Below are 21,013 nucleotides of genomic sequence, written 5' to 3' on the forward strand. Positions count from 1 at the left end.
AGTCAAATGCACATATGAAATAAGAAAAGAAAGAATGTGCTCTGTGAGTGGTTAAAAGCATAGGATCTGCTACCAAGATGCGAGAGTTGGAACCTTAGTTCCTTGACTAACTACCTGTGTTACTTGGATTCCTTTGCTGTTCTCTTCCCAGTCCCTCAAGAATTAAATACCATGAAAAGTTAACCTATTTCTGTAAAGTAATTAGAATAGTACTTGCCCCATAGTCACTGATCAATAATATTAAAAGAGGTAGTAAGAGAGGAAAGGAGGGGGAGAAACAGAGAGATAGAGACAGAGAGACAGAGAGAAACAACTGTACTTTTTCAGATGAATGGATGAGAGCTGTATCCAAGCTGTGTGACTACACAGATTGGGCTGAACCCAGAGTTTCCTTCTCTGTTCTAACTATCCCTAGGCCTAGGTCTGGAAGCTTCTAGCTTCTGTACAATCTAATTGTTCAAGCTAACTAATTCAAACTGGCTTCTCTCAACTTCTTAATGAACTGTTCTGCTTGACCTTAAACTTACTTAAACTAACTTGGGCAATTTGTTCTAATCTTCTGGCTCCTTCTCATTCTCTGGTTTCTTCTGTCTTCACATGCAATCTGTCTCTGTAAAATTGCCCCAGTAAAACTGAAACCCTACACCCACTGTTCTCTTAAGTCACCTCTCTTTCCTGTGTTGTTATCATTTGAGTTGGGCATATCCTATCTCTTATTCATTCTATCAAATCTTTCTCTGATTCATCATTTTGTCTGTCCCTCAATTATATATCACTTTTAAATATGACTGCTTCCTTCTACAAACTAACCTTGCCAATATTGTTTGGGATTAAAGGTGTGTATTAAGGGTGTGTCTTAATTCCAGCCAGAGAGATTCAAAGTGTGTCATTCCAGCTGGATCACACAGATCTAGAAGGTGATCCATTGCCAAAGCAGCTATGCTGCTGGATAAAAACTTCTCTACAACCTAGGAAAGAACTCTAAGAAAAAATGACATGTGTGTGGCAGAAATAATGAAGGAAATGAAAAGAAGGAAAGCATTGACAATGAGATAGGAAGGCACTGACAGTGAGATAGATAGGAAGGCACTGACAGTGAGATAGCTAGGAAGGCACTGACAGTGAGATAGCTAGGAAGGCACTGACAGTGAGATAGACTAGGAAGCAGCAAGGACTATGGCAATCTCAAAATGATGCCATTCAGGCAAAGGCTGAATCTTTAGAGAAGTCCAAAGAAAAAAAAAAGATGGGTGAACAGTCTTCCAGCCTGGTTCTCAGGTCTGTGGGATGTTCTCAGGCAGAGAAGTGAAGCAAGCAAAGCAGAAGGCAGATAGACAACCTCCTCACCAGCCGTCTGCTCTTAACATAGGTTCCTTGGCATGAGGGAACAAACTTGATGATTGAGCATTTCTTCTGGTTTTGTCACATTGCTGGTGTCTGCACAAATTTCCCTGGGTCTAAAAATTTAATAGGATAGTGCAAATAAACCAAAAGGTGTATTTTATTATATTTAAATATTTCAGAATGCAATAGCTATACAATGTATTTTGATAATGTCCATCTCCTAGTCCTCCCTGCCAATTTCTCAGATACCTGAACCCATCTGTAGCAGGAACAGGCAGGACCTACTCTATGTAAATGCAGGGGGCCGTGCAGTTGCAAAAGCATCTCCTGCAGGAGGACCTAACTGAGGACTGCCTGAAAGGATTTCTGGTGCAGATAATGCCAGCCAATCAGGAAGCTGTTTAGAAGAGATGCTTCCTTGGGACCAATAGGAGTGCAGATGGAGGGTATTGAAGGAGCTTGCAGCAGTGTACAGAGAGCTTGCTGTGCTGTTTCTCACTTGCTCCCAGAGTCTGTGCCATTGACTCTGCACCATCTCACCTCCAACCTCCAAGGGCAGGTAGGGTGAGGTGGTGAGTAGTTCAGGGTACAGACAACACCCATCTCTATCCAATTTCATGTTCTCTTCTTGTTTTAAATAACCCACTATGCACAAGGGTACAGGGCCATCCACTGGAGTGTGGGCAATCTACTAGGTATCACATCCCCAAGGAAAAACTACTCTCCTTTCCCCCAGAAGGCATCAACTACAAAAGCTCCTTGACTGGGGATGGGAGCTTGTGGCAGCTCCTCTCCCACTCATGCTGAAATTTTGTCTGACTCAATCTTGTGCAGATCCCATGCAGGTAACCATAGTGACTGTTGAGTTGTTGAGTTCACACTTCAAGGTAAAGTGGTATCCAGAAAGCATCAGGCCAGGTATCTTTTTTTTTTTTTTTTTTTTTTTTTTTTTTTTGGTTTTTCAAGACAGGGTTTCTCTGTGTAGCCCTGGCTGTCCTGGAACTCACTCTGGAGACCAGGCTGGCCTCGAACTCAAAAATCCACCTGCCTCTGCCTTCCAAGTGCTGGGATTAAAGGCATGCACCACCACCGCCCGGCCAGGCCAGGTATCTTGTAGTACTTCCTTCTACACTAAAATAGTTCCATTCAGAAGTAATTCTCTATGTTAGAGACTGATAAAATACAAACTATTAGCTTATATAGCTCTTCAAAAACTGGTGTGCTATTGGGCTAGGAGAGATGGCTCAGTAGTTAAGAGCACTTGTTGCTCTTGTACCTACACAGTTACTAAAATCCATATGAAACTCCAATGTCAGGGGATCAGATGCCATCTTCTGGCCTCTGCAGGCTCTACATGCATAGTAAACACACATGCAGACAAGCCACCCAGACACACAAAATAGATAAATACTTACTGGACATTGTTTTACATCTTTATACCAATGTGGGCAAACTGACATCATAGCACCACTGACCTGCAGACTCTTCTTCCGTTTGGGGGGTGAATATATGTACAATGTTCATCTGTATACTTTATATGTATTTTATTAGAATAATTTATTTATTTGTGGGGGAGGCATGTACATGGCAAGTTCACATGTGGAAGTCTGAGGACATTTGTGGAAGTTGGTTTTCTTTTCCACTGTATGGGTGTTGGGGATCAGACTCAGATGGTCAGAATCAACAGCAAGCACATGTTTAATCACTCTGCATCCCACTAACCCCTAAAATGTTTAATTTTTTTTAAAGATGTATTTATTATGTATACAGCATTCTGCCTGCATGTTTGCCTACATGCCAGAAGAGGGCACCAGATCTCACTATAGATGGTTGTAAGCCACCATGTGGTTGCTGGGAATTGAACTCAGGACCTCTGGAAGAGCAGACAGTGCTCTTAAACTCTGAGCCGTCTCTCTAGCCCTTGACCTTTCTTGTTAATTTTGACTTTGTGTCCATTCTTAGCTATAGAGACAGTGTTTATTTTCATGTGTTGATCTTGTAATATCCTTAAACCCGCTAATTTTTAAAACCTTTGTGTGGATTTTATCTGATTTTGTATATGTGATTATGTCAACTGCAAAGAATGACAGTTCTTTACGAAAGAGAAGAAGAAAAAGAAGCCGGGCGGTGGTGGTGCACGCCTTTAATCCCAGCACTTGGGAGGCAGAGGCAGGTGGATTTCTGAGTTCGAGGCCAGCCTGGTCTCCAGAGTAAGTTCCAGGACAGCCAAGGCTACACAGAGAAACCCTCTCTCAAAAAAAAAACAAAAAGAAAAAGAAGAAAAGGAGGAGGAGGAGGAGGAAGAAGAGGAAGAAGGAGGAAAAATAGGCAACTTGCTGAATCTAGCACCCAGTTAGATCCAAGAATTACTTGAAACAGTTGGAAATATTGGTCCAGGCTCTCATAGATTCACTTTATGAATGGTCTCTCAACACAACAGACATTTAATAGTCTGATTCCCAGGGACTGTACAAGTAGAAGGTGTTAGACCAGGGGAAGATCCTTGAGTCATTAGGTATGTACCCCCAAAAGGACTATGATACCCTGGTCTCCACTTCTTCATTTCTTTCCCTTCCCACCATTACACCAATGGTTGTTTTCACCAAGCACTCTCACCATGAAAAGTACTGCCTCACCACTGCCTCAAAGCAAAAGGGCCAATCAATCATGAGCTAGAATATCCAAAGTTACAGACTAAACTTCTCTCTGTATAAGCCAACTTTCGCAGGTATTTTAATTAGTTCCAGAAAACTAATGATTCACATAGGTGAAAAACTCCAGGTATAAAATTGTGACATTTTGTTCTTCATCAGGAGGTGGTGTCAGGGGTGAGGGACGCCATTTAAAGCACAAGGAGTAGGGACGTGGCTCAGTGATAGAGCAATTCCATATGCCTGAAGGCTGGAGTTTAATCCTCAGCACTGTGTACAAACACACACACACACACACACACACACATACACACACTCAATTTCTGGTCATGGGGGCAATTACCCACATAATCTTTTAAAGTAAATTAGGAGAATGTTCTACACATCCTTAAGACCATGCAGTTTCAGTCAGCTCAGTTAGGCCAAAGTAAAGATAAGCAATATTTTGTTTCTTCTATTAAATCTCATTCATCCCAAAACTATCTTGGGAGGTTTTAAGCAACACACAAAAAAAAGTATTAAGTTTATCTCTTATCAAAGAATGTGTTTTCAACTTAACTACTTCAAGTGAGAAATGATCTGTGACTTAATTTTTCCTCCTGAGGCTTGGGATGTACAAGAATCCAAATGAAGATGAAGTTGACGTTAAAATCCTACTTACTGTCTTGACTATGACTTCCTTTCTGTGAGTCATAAGTGCATTCCTGCACAGCATGTGTTCAACATGACCATGAGTCCTTTTAGCAGCTACTTTTAAATTCCTTTAAAATGAGAAGCCTGAAATAGCTCGTGTAGGACGTATTTACTGGAACAAACTGAAGTACAGGACTTCTCTGTAATTTCAAGCTTGCATAACTTATTCTTTCTCACAAACCCAAGGCCTAATGTGTACTGGGTAAGTAATTGCTCTACCAAATATACCCTTTAGTATGTAAGTATTTTTTCCCACAACTATACATTGGATGTTGATTGTCAAACAAAAAAGTTTGTCAAAGAAAATAATACAAGTTCACTTTTCAAAAGCTGGCCTAGTAATATTTTAAATGTTCATGCTCAAGCGTAAATATTATTGAAATATGTATTTCATGAGAGAAATATTTAGTCTTTAATATATTTATGATAGTTAGAAATAAAGATGTGGACAATATTTACATAGTCATAGGTCTCTTTTTGTTAATTTGAGGCAGATAAATATTTTAAAATAAAAACACATTTGAGGGTTGAAGGTAGCAGACCATGTGTAAAGCTTCAACTCAATCTCCAGCTCTAAAATTAATTAACTGGTTAAAAAGTACAGTGTGCAAGATTAAAAATAAATGTTTTTCCCCCCATACTGGCAAAAGCATACTAGACCAAAGCACTCACAAATACTAAGGAGCTACTGTACTACTGAATTACAACCATGGCCCAATAAACATTGTATCATCTCCATCTTCTAGATTCTAATCCTGGATTAGAAGATAAAAGTTGGGCTGGCGAGATGGCTCAGCGGGTAAGAGCACTGACTGCTCTTCCGAAGGTCTTGAGTTCGGATCCCAGCAACCACACGGTGGCTCACAGCCACCCGTAATGAGATCTGATGCTCTCTTCTGGTGTGTCTGAAGACAGCTACAGTGAATTACACCAGAGCGAGCTGGGCCGGAGCGAGCGGGGCTGACAGAGGTCCTGAGTGCAATTCCCAGCAGCCACACACATGATAGCTTACAGCCATCTGTACAACTACAGTGTACTCATACACATAAAATAAATAAAATAAACCATTTAAAAAAAAAAGAAGATAAAAGTTTTGGTCTCCAGGGTGCTATAGAACCACTGCAGTTAGCTGTTATACAACTACTTTAGAGTAACAATGAGACTCCAAGTCCTATGTTCCCAGAGTATGATATTTGCCTGAAGGCCTAGCTGGCAAACTGAGGTGGTTAGAAAGAAGTTCCTTCTTAAAAATTACATATGACATTATATATATGTATATATATATGATATATATACACATGTATTTATATGCATATATGTGTGTATGCATATGTATATATGTATATATTTATACACATTGTGAATATTTCACTAAGGTTTTCTCTCTCAAAAAAAAGATTATATATACTTGTGGGGGTTTTTAAGTATTAAATAAAAATAGATTTTTGTTGTTGTTGTTGTTGTTGTTGGAACACTCCATTCTCTCTCCCCAACAAATTAACCAGTTACTAACTGTTTGGTAGATATAAAATACAAAACTGTTTTGTGTATTACAGTTCAGATTTTGTACACTTTCTTTAGTTCACTTGCAGTCATGCCATGCATACTGCTTTTTATCTTGTTGAAAGACATGTCTTTAAGATCTTTTCAAATCTGCAGATACAAATCTTCCTCATTCCTCCTTAATTACAAAATATACAGCTGAATGTATCAGTTAGGAAGCTAATCTTGTATTGACAAATACTCAGGTGGTTCTAAGCCTTGCTAACATTGCTGCAGTGGATGTGCACACATAAAGTGCTGGTTATTAAGTTGCTGGGTCAAAGTGTACTCAGATCTTCACACACATTGCCAAATGCCCTCCAAACACATTGACATGTATCACCCCCCACACCCCAGAGCTAAGAGCTGAAATAGCAAAATTCCTCCTATCAACACCTCTTTCTACCTGTGGTAAGGAAAGGTGCTCATCTCAAATACACATGCAAGAACCTGCTTTGAGAATTCCTTCCCTGGGAGACATAAACATTTACCTCTTCCTCATGTCCTGAGGACACACACAAACCAAAGTACAATTTCACCAAATTCACCCTGGAGAGCCAACAAGTTTATTGTGATTAAATACAGAGGATGAATTAACAGAAGATGGGTGACCCCAGGAACATCCCAGGCAGTCTTCTCTAGGCATGGACAATGGTTTCACCATAAATACATAGATAGGATCCCCTTCAGTTAACCTTCCTAAGAGCTGTAGTACCTCTGGAAACATACTCACAACTAGGACAAAATTACAAAGCCTGAGATAGTGGCTGAAATCTAAGATGACATTCCATGAACTTTCCCACACTCTCTTTCTCTGAGGGATGTCAAGTCAACAAGCCTGCTCTTTTTGTTTTTTCCTATGCTTGTTGAAATTAAGATGTAATTTCAAGAGGACCCCCACTTGCCACCACATGGTATGACAGGGCAAAAGATACCCAGAGGCCCTGGTGCCACTAAGATGAGCGAGTAAGTGGTGGAGGGATGGGAGGGAAAAAAAAGAAGAAGCAAAACACTGTATGTACCATGAAGAGAAACAGAACTGGAGATAAAAAAGTAGCGAGGTACAGCTGGATGTAAGAAGTCTGCACTGCCACCTGAGGCTGTGATGAAGTTCTAGTCCCTAATGAAAATGAGGACCATGTCTGGGTCAATGTCCATGGCCCATGGCTGCCACCAGGAGCCCTGTTGATGTCCAAGGGCTAAGCAGAGCTGGTCCTGCCCCTTACTGGCTACAGCGCCCAGAAGAATGGGTCTCACACCTTATCCAGGCAGCAAGTAGAGCTGGCCCTGGTGGCAAGGGTGCAGGTGAAAGAGGACATGAGAGATGGAGAACTGGTCAACCCAGGGCAAAGCCAGAGAGTACACCCTGGTTGTGTGGTACGGGAAAGGAGGTGGATAGACCAACTCAATAATGACCCAGGCACAGATCCAAGACCCTAACATCTACCGCATCTATGAACTGCTGGAGCATGTGAAAGGGCCAGTCCTGCGGAACCAAAGCTGAGGTACCTCTATGATACTAGGGCACCATCTACCCCTCTGGCTGTTACAATCTTTTGGCCTCTCTTTCTCAATGCTTCCTGGGCCTCAGTTGCAGGAGTTTTGTTGTAAACATATTTACTGGGGATTAGCCCCCAAGAATCAGTGGTTCTCTGTATTTTGAAGATCTGTGGTTTTCTATAAGTGGTCTCTGTCTCTTGTAAAGAGACGCTTCTTTGATGAGGCGTGAAGTTTATACTCATCAGTTGGCCTCAGGGTTAGTAATTAGCATCAGCACTTGTGCTGCTTTTGTAAAGTAGTGGTATAAGAGTGTTCTCTAAGGTCCATGACCTCACTACTCCTGCAAGTTACAAGTTTCCACTACTGGGCATGATTCCCTACCCCCACCCCTGTAGAAAGGGGGAAATTCACTTGGACAGTTGGTTACCACCAAAATTTAGGGATGTCTTGCCATCTTCTAGTCCTATGAAAGCTAGTCTTCAAGGCAGAGGACTGCACATCAGATCTGGCTCTGATCCTCCCGTTCCTATGTTTGAAATGCATGGTGTCTTGTCTTCAGCGGTAATGCCTGATTTTGATGGCTGCTTACATCCAGACTCTGCTGAGCTAAGGAAGATAGCAACTCCTTGCTCAGAGAACCATGTTCTACACTATTCACCATCCTTCTATAGAATTCTCTTTTACTTAGCAGTACACCAGGATAGTCACTGGGTTCTGGTGACAGTTCTCGAAGGCACTTGTCATAGTACAAGAGTTAGTTTATTATATATGTATATATTTAGCCTATTTGTTAAAGAATAGCTACCATGTGCAATTTTCCTTAGAGTTTGCTGATAACAGTAAAATTTTACAAGCCTCCTGTATTTCATTTTGTCCTTGGGACATCTATAGTTCCTGCATCTGGATGTTAATATTAATTAATACTTGTTTTCTTTATGTAGGACTTTTGCTCTAAAATATCAAACCACATTAAGAACATTGCCTCATTAATCATAAAACATCCCTTTAAGGAAGGCATTTTCAGCTGTATTTCAAAGTAATACAGAGTCTGAGCCAGAGTGTTAAGGATGCTCCTTAAGGGTTTACATGAATTAATGGGTTTTTGTTTGCCAGCTCTCTGATTTGAGTTGAGCAAAGTTCACAACAGAGGTTCTCTAAGTTGTCTTCATTAAGAGAAGTCTTGATACTTTTATAAAACTCTAACAAGCAAAATGGGGCAGAGGTCTCCAGATGAGACAAGAGAGGTTGTAAACTCTTAGTCTCAAAGGATTTTACCTTCTTCCATTAAACAATTACAAGAAGAATAGAAGTTAGGCCACAGATAAGGAGAAAAATCACACTGTAGATTAAGGTTTATTAATCTTAAGATTCAGAGGTGGTTTAAATGAGACAAATAACCTATGAAACTTTATGAGGTACCTTCAAGGCTTAATCACACTGGAATGGAGGGGGGGTAAACTGAAAGCTGTGCTGGAATTCATAGATACTAGTGTGAACATGGAGGCAATTCAAATGGACCTCCCAGATTCCGTTGCCAAGAGATGTCTGATGTCTGACAACACCATCAAGTGCCACAGCCCATGTGACACCACCACTGTGAACTCCAGTGCAGACGTTTGGAATTCTGACCCAACATAAGGAAGGCTATCTATAGAAAGGTCCAGGTAGCAAAGAAAGACACAAGAACAGCTCTGTGGACTTTTCTTCAGACTTATTGTGTGGCCAGCTACAGATATACAATGAATCTCAACCACATCTCACTTCTATCCTTCTCTCACAAAAGCTGAGATTGCATGGATACACAGAGTGTGGAAATTGATCCCACACAGACAACACCAAAGGATCCTCTTCCTGTTAGTTCAGAGGCCTTAACAGCAGGCACCATTGCTTTCTCTTGTTATAATTTAAAGCAGAGTGCTGTGGCTTCAAAGGGGGTAGTCAGTATGAGGAATTGAGAAAAAATACAAAGTTCCATTGTCACTTCAGGCAAGAGTGACTTATGAACAAGTAGCAGAGATCAAACAGCAACACATAGACTTTCCAGAAAATATACTAGGGTAGACTTTATTTTCCATTTCATGTGCAAGAATAAAAGCAAATCAGGAAAGTAATGTGCAAACCATTATAAGCTTTAGCTACAAAAACTTATTTGCTTTCTGTAGCAACAAAATTAGGTGTGTCTTTCTTGCATGCTGAAAGCAGTGATTTGGGGCTATATGCATCATGTTCATGTTAATTCCAGTGTATCAAAAGGCTTCTTGTTGTTACTATTTCAAGCTATCCAAAAGTATGGACACTCAAACAGGTGTACTAAAAACCTTAGTGTGCTTAACACAAAATCTTTTCATGGTGTGGACTTTTCCACAATCAGTATCTCTGACACTGGAGAGACACAGTCAAGGCAGAGTCCTTATGTTAAGCACACACACTAAGATGCCTTCAAGACAAGGACAGACTTCAGGGGTTCTGTTTCCTGTAAGGCCTGTCATGAGAAAAATGAGACAGCCGGGCGGTGGTGGCGCTCGCCTTTAATCCCAGCACTTGGGAGGCAGAAGCAGGCAGATTTCTGAGTTCAAGGCCAGCCTGGTCTACAGAATGAATTCCAGGACAGCCAGGGCTACACAGAGAAACCCTGTCTCAAAAAACCAAAAAACCAAAAAAAAAAAAAAAAAAAAAAAAAAAAAAGAAAGAAAAAAGAAAAAAAGAGACAAATTGCCAGTACTGATGCACATAAATTTCCTTTATCTTCCTTTGTTCCGGTTGTGGGGTGTTATCTAGTGATTTTGAAAGAGTTAAATTTAAGACCTGTGCTGGGCTAATGAGAAAATTGCAGGTTTGAAAAAAACACAGTAGACCAAGGTCAAATATGTCCAAATAAGCCTGGACAAAAATAAGCAAGCTGTTAAGACATTCTAGGAACTAACAGGCCAAAAAAGATATAGAAGAAGAGTGTTGTTTTTACATAGATCACTCAGGAAGAGTCAAAGACAATTTAGTCAAAGTAAGAAAAGGTTTAGAACAAAGGAAACGAGAAAGAGCTCAAGGCAAAAGAAAAATTAAAGCTTTAGACCTGTGCTGACTAAGAAGAAAAGTCATGGGCCTAAGAATCCATCACAAGCTGGCCCACATAGGCCTGGGAATGAACAAGCAAGTTGTTAGATATCATAAGAACTGGCAGGTCAAGAAGACATAAAACTATAAGCATAGAGGAAAACATGTCTAGGCAAACGAGGACACGTCTAGGGCCCAGGCCTGCAAGGACGTGCCTGGGCGGACACTAAGTAATGGGCCATCTGGTCCTCTCAGATATGGTTTAAGGTCAGATGCTTTGTTGACTCAGATTAACACCAACCTTAGGAATTTTCCACTCTGTTCTGCACGTAATAGTTAATATTTGAACTAGCCAATCATATGTAACCATACCCACTCCTTTGTTCCCCCAGACCTTTTCCCTATATAAACTCCTAACTTTCAAGCCTCGTGGTCGGCTCCACTATCTCCTGCGTGAGATAGGTGTGGTGCCGGCCCGGAGCACCCCGAAATTAAAAACTACCTCTTGTAATTACATCAAGAGCGTCTCTCGTGATTCCTTGGGTGCACTTCCTCCTGAGATTTGAGTGGGGGTCTCCCCCAGGGGTCTTTCAATTTCACAGCTTCTGAGAAAATAAAAATGAGCAAAGCCTGCCCCACAGACCAACCCCACCTCCAGCTTATCCACACTCATAAGATATTCTGATTTGCTGTCAGACTCTAAACTATTATTCTCTCCAACCCTTGGGTCGTTTAGTGTTAATCACAAAATCCTTGTTCTTTAAAGTCTTTTTAGATCCCATACAGTTTTACTGGACCCCAGAGATATTTGCACTAATCTGAATCTGAAGGTTTGCTTCCAAAATTTAATCTAATTTATTTGATCACTTTCCATGCCATCGGTACTGCTAAAAATACAAGGAACCTTTTTAATTATCCTTTTCAGTCCAGTGGTTTGGGAGACTATCAACGTAGAAGCCTTTGAATTCTTTAAGAGGGGAGCCTTTCAAAGACTCATACAATGAAATCATTTTAGATCTAAAAGAGATTGCCACATTGTCTGTGATGGGTCTTTTGTGCTATGGGATGAATTTTTTCCATATGATAGTTTTCTAAATATGTCATCCTTTTTGGATAAAATAATGGAGGCATATGGTTGAAACTTGAAAAGGCACACAACCCTGAACAGTGAGCAATAAATCTCTACTTCCTGCCATGCAGCTAGCATCCCTGAAGGAAACCACTGTTTTAAGTTCTTCTCATTTTTCCAGAGATATTCAATGCATACTTTGACATCCTTCTAGTCAAAACTTAAACATGATAATGTCCAAGAGGTCATGAATTAATTACATTTTCTAATTATCTAATTAGTGAGTTAAAACAACAAAAAGCAACGTCTTAAGTTGCACAGCTCACTAGGTAATGGAAAATGACCTTAAACTTCTGATCCTCCTGCCTCTACATAGGTTTATAGTGGTGGGAAGAGTGTCTGTTAGTGTCCCTGATTATGCAGTGCTAGAGGTGGAACCCAGGGTCGTTTACCTGAGATTAGCACTCTACCAAGTGAGTTACATGCTTAGCCTCAAAGTGGACCATCTAGGCAAGTTAATTAATGTATTCCTAAATTTCTCCATTTATTTGATGGAAATAATAGGGCCTTCCAGGGGGGATTGTCAAAATTACATGAGATAATACATCAATGATCAAGGCCTATCCTATGTAACATACAATACGTATGGAAGGACTTTCATTTCAAATTCAGAGCCCTTATCATGATAGATATTATTGGTTTTTTGAATGAAAATGTTTCTGTAAACTCAAATATTTGAACACTTGGTTCCTACATGATGACACTATTTGGGAAGGTTTAAAGAAGTAGAGACTTGCTGAAGGAAGTATGTCATTGGAGATGGCTTTAAGAGTTTATAGCCTAACCATATGTCTAGGTCATTTTCTCTACTTCATATTTACAGATGAATCTGTGTTATTTCAGCTTCCTGAAGATAGAATATGTATATACTGTGTACAAGCATAATCTCCCAATAAAAAGCCTATGGCCAATGAGCTCAGACAGGACTAGAAGAGGGAACATCCAGGAGAGAGAGATAGAATCCTAGGAAATAGTCAGGTATGGGAGATTCCCCATGCATGACAATACATAGAATAGAATAAATGGGATAAATGAATTATAAGCTAATAGGAATAAGCCACAGCTTTTGGCTTGGCAATTACTTATAAATAACTCAGTCTCAGAGTCATTATTTTGGGGAACTTGGGTACAGGTGGAAAGCTAGGGGTTACAAATAAAACCCATCACGATAAGCATGTAATCCAAATTTAGCTAAAAATCCAAGCTTAGAGGCTGGGGAAATGCTTGCAAGTGGAGGATGATTTCCTAGCCAAGGAGCAAGAAACTGCAGAGAGGCTGAATATGTAATTCCAGGCCTCTTGCCCTACCCCCAACCCCAGTAGTGCAGCAGGACCAGCATTACAGTACAAACAGAGCTGCTTAAAACATAAAGAAACCATTTGACAGAGATAGAGCCTCTCCTATGGATAAAACAAGAGATCCTAAAGATGCCAAAAAACAGATATTTTGGTAAACTACTATAAATGATAAGAGGCAAAAGTTAAAATTACAGTTAGATGGAATTGAGATTGAAGGATTAGTGGGCACAGGAACTGTAGCTGTCTAGCAGCCATGGATGAACTGGGTATATCTGAAAGAGAGGCTAGAAATGAAAACGGTCGGGTGAGAGAAAGATTAAGCCAAGACAAAGTTTCTGACCAAGGCTCAAAGTTTAATTTTTAGCACTGTGTTTATATAGAAGAAGCCCACAGACCCCATCCTTTGTTTCAGCTCTATTAACTTACAAAACAAGCTCAACGCACAGTCAACTCCTTAAAGCTCCTATAAAAAATTATAAATGTAATGAGGCCAGACGACTCCAGCTAGGTTGTAAAACTATCCTGGGTTTATTTAACCTACTCAAGGCTGAAAAAAAAGGACACAATTAGGAGTAAATGATACAGCTAGCTTTCTTAAGACTAACCTGTAGCCCGCGCAATCATCTCGCCAGCAAGAAGACATGCAGACACTAGGATCCTTCTGCAGCAAGCATTTATTACATCATGAAGAGGAAGACCCCGAGCCAATAATCGGCACTGCTTATATACACCACAGCACAGCGTGTCCGCCCATGATTGGCTGTTTGCTCATCACCCCATGTGACGCCCTGGGATGGGCCGTGACTTGGCGCCTTTTCACTCTACGCACATGCTCAAACAGTTGTTTACCAGGAGTCGACAGTGGATGTAGGCGCCATCTTGTCAAGGCGAATGCCTCTCCAGCTCTACCGCTCTCCACACTAACCAATATCCCAATTTGGGGGGAGTGCAAAAGAAAAATGGTGCCTCAAAACGGGAGAAAGCAATTTTAAGAGAGCAACATCCCCAAAAGCCAGGATGGATAGTTTTTGGTCATAGATCTATAGATGGTCTTCAAAAAACTCAGAGATCTACAGAATACAGCATTTAAAGATGTTTTGTAAATGAAGGCTTTTTTTGACAGTAAGACATATCAGCTTCTGTCACTACCCCCATTCTACTTCAGAGAAGGTGATGAGCATCAAAAAAACCTTCATATGGACTTTGCTTCAAAAGCAGCAAACTATCCACTGAGCAAGAAACTGCCCTTGCTTCAACTGTTGACAATATGCTGTCCAAGCTGTGGACAAGCAAAATGGAGGAAAGTTAACTGCAGAGCTCTGCCAATACATAGTAAGCATGTCCTTCATAATTCCTGCTTCATAAATATGTCTGTCAGATAACTAGGCCAGAAGACTGAAAACGATGCTCCAACAACATAGAAATTTTGGGGGAGTATCCAGGCAGCCAGATTCTCTGTCTTTCCTATAGTTTTGGAAGCTGCTTGCCTACACTTCCTGCATATTCAGGTAATATTTATTCCTTCAAAAGTTTCTGATGGAGTTAAAGACTAGATGGTTACAGTCTCACATATAAGTTTAAGTTGTTTAAGATTTAAGACAATGTTTTTAATTCTAAGATGTTTTAGGTTGGTAATACAAGTTATGATAGAGATTGATTTAGGTAAAGAACTCCGAAGTCACTAAGAATAGATAGATTGTAGAGCTTTCTCCAAGGTTGCCAAATGCATATGGACTGAACATGTAATCTAACCTGATAGTTTTCATAATTGTTATTATTGCATCTATTTTATTATTGTAAGAGAGTCTTTTATTGGACTAAAAGGGGGAATGCAGATAGAATCTTTATGTGGAAGCATCACCTGTCAATGAAAAGTTTATAGCCAATGAGCTGAGGCAGGATTGAAAGTTGAGAGATCAGATTCTGGGAAATAGTCCTGCACTGGAGATTCATCCTGAATATTGTTGTGGATAGATACATGAACCTGAGGAGAGGTAACTAGCCATGTGGCAAAACTAAGATTAGAAGAAATGGGATAATTGAGTTATAAGCTAATGGGAACAAGTCAGTTTTTGGTCTAGGCAATTACTCGTAATTCAGTCTCAGAGTTGTTATTTCAGGGAACTTGGACATGGGTGAAAAAGCCCAGTTTACAGGTTCCTGAGCCCGTTGCCTGCTACCCATTCTCCCTGCTGTTATGGAATCTCTCTGCACCACAAGTCCAAATAAACTCTTGATTCTTCTATGGTCATATTATTTTATCACAACCCAGAAAAGTAAATAATAAAAGTATAATAAATATGTGCTCTCTCTCTCTCTCTCTCTCTCTCTCTCTCTCTCTCTCTCTCTCTCTCTCTCTCTCTCTCTCTCTCTCTGGAGACAGGGTTTCTCTGTGTAGTTCTGGCTGTCCTGGAACTCACTCTGTAGACCAGGATGGCCTCGAACTCAGAAATCCACCTGCCTCTGCCTCCCAAGTGCTGGGATTAAAGGCGTGTGCCACCACCGCCCAGTGCTGTCTTGTCTCTTTATTCTCCATAACTTTGATTAAGCTAATTGCTTTCTTCCTTATTCAGCTTTATAACACATCATTAATATTATTGTTTTATCTTCCTGAAGACAAAATGCTCACAACCTAGCTGGGCAGTGGTGGCACATGCCTTTAATCCCAGCACTTGGGAAGCAGAAGCGGGTGGATTTCTGAGTTCGAGGCCAGCCTGGTCTACAGAGTGAGTTCCAGGACAGCCAGGGCTACACAGAGAAGCCCTGTCTTGAAAAAAAAAATGCTCACAACCTGGAAGACAAAATGCCTCTCTAAAATATGCTACTTTCAAAGATTTTATACAGGTAACATTTGTGTTGTTTGGATGATCAGTGACCTCCACAGTCTTGGGCTTTAGAGTACTTGGTCCACAGTTGGTGGCACTGGCTGGGTACATTTAGGAGATGTGGCCTTGCTGAAGGAAGTCCTTCTCTTGATGTAGACTTTGAAAGTTTAGAGAGTTTAAAGTAACATTTCTATTTCTCTCTTTCTGCTTTCTGGCTCAGCATGTTAGCTCTCATTTTGCTGCCCTGAATCCTACCTTACAAGACACCTATCCTTCTAGAACTATAAGCCCAGTTCAACTCGTTCTTCTATAAGTTGCCTTGGCCATGGTATTTTTCACATAGAAACAGAAAAGTGATACAACATCATTGAGAAAGTAAGATGGGAGGGAACTTACCACATCAGAAACTTTGCTGATGGAAATAATATATGTCAGGCAATACAATGGAGATAAGGCTAAAAATAGATTTACTTAGAGCTGATTAATTCCTAGTGAGTTTTTTAGTGGATATCATTAACTCATTCAAATGTAAGGTTTTAGCTACATGAGAAAGAAGACCTAACCAAATAGTTTAAATGATTAGTATCCAGATCCACATGTCTCAGGATGTTGGCTTTAAGAAAACCTAAGACTCTGGAATATCATCGTTTCTTTCTTTTCACTGGTACATAATGCTATTGCCCTCCTGGAACATTTCCCCTAACAGCAGTTAGAAGCAACCCCGGCTTCCTGAATTATGTCTGACAAAGTACAGAGGATCTTGAAGTAGGTCCTGTGGATTAGTGAGGAATTTTCTCTTCCAAAACTTGAGCAATTGTCTCTTTAATTTCATTGTCCATAATTGGTTCCCGTACTTAACCCTGAGTCAGTCCCATTAGGGGTGGAATGCATTGTTGCTCATTGGGTCAAGGTAATCAAATCCAATCTCTGGAAGTAGACAGTTTACCCTGATCTCACTGAAAAATGGAATACTTAATGAGGAGTAGGAAAAGTGTGTATAGTAAGAAGGGGTTTCTCTAATGTCAACTAGAGCTCCTGCTGCTTTCTGCACACAGCTTGCATGCTATGCTCTCGTGCTGACTCCATGTGCAAGGCTTCATTCTAGCTTCCCTTAGAATCTGATATGCACTTGACTAAGAACTGGCATAGAGAGTTCTCATACTTCTAACAATAAAATCCCAACTCCTCCTTTCCATGACCCATTATTTCTGTGGCTAGTAAAACATCCCAAACATCCTCTAACTGGTTTGGTCTGACCTGGTGACAGACTCCCAGAGGTGGTCTTTAAAGGCAATAACTAAGCAAGTGGGTTATCTACAAACCTAGACACTAAGCACATTTGTTCAGAAGAAAAACAGCTCCATTTAGGAAATGCCAGAGAAGCACATAGCTTTAGCACAGTCCCAGGGATTAAAATGATAGGAAGAAAACTGAGCAAAATTAAAGACTTTTTAAAAAGTCATCATGATTAACTGACTGGTCAGATTTGTGCTTTAATTACTTTTTTTTTAAAGATTTCTTTATTTTATGTATATGAGTACACTGTAACTGTCTTCAGACATCCCAGAAGAGGGCATCAGATCTCATTATGAATGGTTGTGAGCCACCATGTGGTTGCTAGGATTTGAACTCAGGACCTTTGGAAGAGTAGTCAGTGCTCTTAACTGCTGAGCCATCTTTCCAGCCCAATTACTTTGTTAACCTTGTAATCTCTGAAATTCATTTTATGAGCCACCAAAACACCTCTTTGGGGAGAAACATTATAGAAGAAAACAAAGTTTTTATCATAAGTCTAGATACCTAAAAAGAAATTAATTAAGCTTCTTCTTCTTCCCCACCCCCACCCCCCAAGACAGGGTTTCTCTGTGTAGCCCTGGCTGTCCTGGAACTCACTTTGTAGACCAGGCTGGCCTCAAACTCAGAAATCTGCCTGCCTCTGCCTCCCAAGTGCTGGGATTAAAGGCATGTGCCACCACCGCCTGGCTTAATTAAGCTTCTTCTAACCCAAGTGGTAAAATGTCAAAGCATATATTATCACTTCTTCAAAATCTTTCAAGAACTGAAAGGAAGACTAAGGCAGGAGGATTTTGAGTTTTGGGTCATTCTTAGCTGCATTCCAGTCCTGGGCTTTATGAGACAACTGTCTCAAAAAGCAAAAACAAAAACAAAGCAACAACAAAGCCAACATTTTGAAGGGACTAACAGAATACCACAGAAAAATTTCACTTCCCATAATCCATTTTCTTCTGATTTCTAACAGAATGTAGGGAGCCCCTCCACCCTCTAGCCTGTTGGGGCATTTACTGGAGAGAAGTTTCCAATTCTCAACAGTTGCTTTTCCATTAGGAAAAGAAGTGTTGTGTGTTTTTTGCAGAAGTCCAGCCAAACCTCTGAAGAAAGCTGGAGAGGCAGGTCTTTGATTTCCTGCTCTTATGATGCATGCAGGTATACAATCATCTGACTGGATACCATTTAATTGAGATATAAATAAAGAAAGGATTTACCCTATCTCTATAACCCTGGGAGTAGATGGATTAAGGGTACCAGATTTTTTTCCTGACTCACAGAGATTATACTGATTGTTTTCTGGGTGGTCTCAATACTTAAATATTTAATACTACACAACAATTTTTTAGATAAATTATTTTTAAAATAAAGTTAAAACAACAAAGAAATACAGAGGGCTGAGAATGTAGCAACCTCATGGCATTCAGAAGGCTCTTCCACCCCAAGCAGTGCCAGTATACAAAAGAAATTCCAGAGATAGTCAAAGTTAGAGATGATTGAGGCTTAAAAGAAAGAAAATGTTAAAGGCATTGGTGGAGGAGGAGGCTGTTTGAATCTACAGTTGAATCTACAGAATCATCAGCTCCACATGGCCTTCCCATTTCTCCATAGCTTTGGTTTATGGAAATGGCTATGTCCCTGCCCCTGTCCCTGTCCCTGTCACATGTGTATCTGTCACCACCACACACAGGCAACAATCACAAGAAAACAACTGCGCGAACTCAAAGCTGGAGACTTTGATAAGAGTTTCTTTGCACTTCATACAAAGATTTTTGACTTGGTGTTTTTCTAAGACAACTGAAACTTTCTCACTGAGCTAAAACGGGTGGATGTGAATACACTAAAGTGTCTCCTTGTCTTAAATGTATCTAGAGCAGGAAGCCTGAGTAATTTGAGTGCTTACCAATAAAAATCCTTTGGGCTGTAAGATCTTACAGTTGACAGATTATTGATCTTTCTCTAAAAAATAAAACATCTGTGTCATCTGTTTATAAAACAAATGAGAGATGCTATGGACAATCTTTCCCTTGGGAAATATCCCTGCAGCCAACTAGAGAGAAGTCTAGGCACTTTTGAAGAGGCTTTGGTATAAGGAGCCAGTTCTTCACAGCCATTAGTTGGACTAAACAAAGACAGTTTCCTCTGGTCCCTATTTTAGCTTACTCTTTGAACTCCCAACAGTTTATTGTTATTGTTATTACTCTTAGTTTGGCACAGATTCTTTCAAAAATTATCTTGGTTCTCATTTTTGAAGTCTTTTTCTTGGAAAAAAAAGTTTTGTTGACTATAGTTCTTCATGTGTTCCACCTCTGCGCCATCGTTTATTGAAGGATGCAGCCTAGACAGCATTCTCAGTTCTGACCCCAGCTGCAGGCTGGATGTGAGGGCACAGTAGCAGGACCTGGAGATCTAAGGTAGGTGCCACACAGTATCTCAATATAAACACTGCTAGATGCAAGCGAGAGATGGAGTTTCACGTACTGGGTGCACACAGCTCCTCTCTATCAATACTATTTAATATGATTTAGTTCTATTAGTACATCTCATAGCTATCAATACAGTTCACTTCCATCAATACAACTCATCACTATCAATTGTACTAATCTTTATCAGTAGTGCTCATCTCTGTCAATGTGATTCATTATTATAAGTACAGATCATCTCTATTAACATAACTCATGTCTATCAATACTATTTATCTCTCTTGATACTGCTCATCTGTATCAATATATCATACCCTTATGGATAAGACTCATCTATCAATGTAATATCTCAACACTATCAATGTAACTGCTCTCTGTCAATCAACTTATCTCTGTCAACCTTAGTTCTCTCAGAAAGACTTTCTGTCTTATACATACTCCTCTGGAAACCATTTTGCATTGTCACCCAGTCATTTCTATGTGAATAGTCATCCGTGGTCACTCATCACTAGAGGGCATTGTGCAGTGTTCCTTGACAGCAGTAACTAAATTGGCAGAGTAACAGCTCGAATTATTTTTCAGCATCTTTTTCTTTGATAGAATCGTAAGAATCTAAATCTGGCCCTGAGGCTTGAAACATAGCTCAGTGGAGGACCTCAGGCCCCAGGTTCAGTCTCTAGCAACACACACAAAAAAAAAAAAAAACGAAAAAAAATCAATAAATAAGTCAATAATTCTTTTTTATGGAATTTATAGGTTTGGCTCTGTGAAATTTGTTTCTTCTTTGAGGTTTTTCTCCTCAATATATTTTCCTAGACCATAATTCAACAATTAATTGATTCTTCATTTAAGTTTTATTTTCCAAACCCTTACAGAGTGTGTGTGTGTGTGTGTGTGTGTGTGTGTGTGTGTGTGTACTTGTGGTGGTGGTGGTAACGCTGAGAATTGTGAACACATTCTATCAATGCTTCTGGCTCTGAGAAATAAAGCTCAATACATCTAGGATGCCTATATGATAATCAAGTATATGCACATATATATAAATGCAGGTATATAAACACATACATACAATATAAATATGAATAAGCTGTGTGTATTTAATAGTATAAAAATGATCAGCTAATGCTTTCATAAACATGAACTTTATTAAGGAATATAACAGTTATAAATAAAACTAATGTAAATGTATATTTATGAAAAGTTTTATTTCCTTCCAGATATGACACTTGTTTGGCCATTTTAATTTGTCATATTCCCTTAGACTTTATAA

The 21,013-nt window shown here is 39.9% G+C and overlaps 1 protein-coding gene across 1 annotated transcript in view; it reads left to right on the forward strand.

Moving 5' to 3' along the window:
* The first annotated feature begins 19,664 nt into the window (after nucleotides 1-19,664).
* The window catches only part of Slc39a10 (solute carrier family 39 member 10), a 116,539-nt gene continuing 115,190 nt past the window's right edge, over nucleotides 19,665-21,013 (forward strand). Inside the window, exon 1 of the mRNA XM_031367475.1 lies at nucleotides 19,665-19,734. The gene's annotated coding sequence lies outside the window, so the exon portion shown is untranslated. The remainder of the gene's footprint in view (nucleotides 19,735-21,013) is intronic.

The sequence above is a fragment of the Mastomys coucha genome, unplaced genomic scaffold (genome assembly GCF_008632895.1).
Source record: "Mastomys coucha isolate ucsf_1 unplaced genomic scaffold, UCSF_Mcou_1 pScaffold14, whole genome shotgun sequence".
Lineage (NCBI taxonomy): Eukaryota > Metazoa > Chordata > Mammalia > Rodentia > Muridae > Mastomys > Mastomys coucha.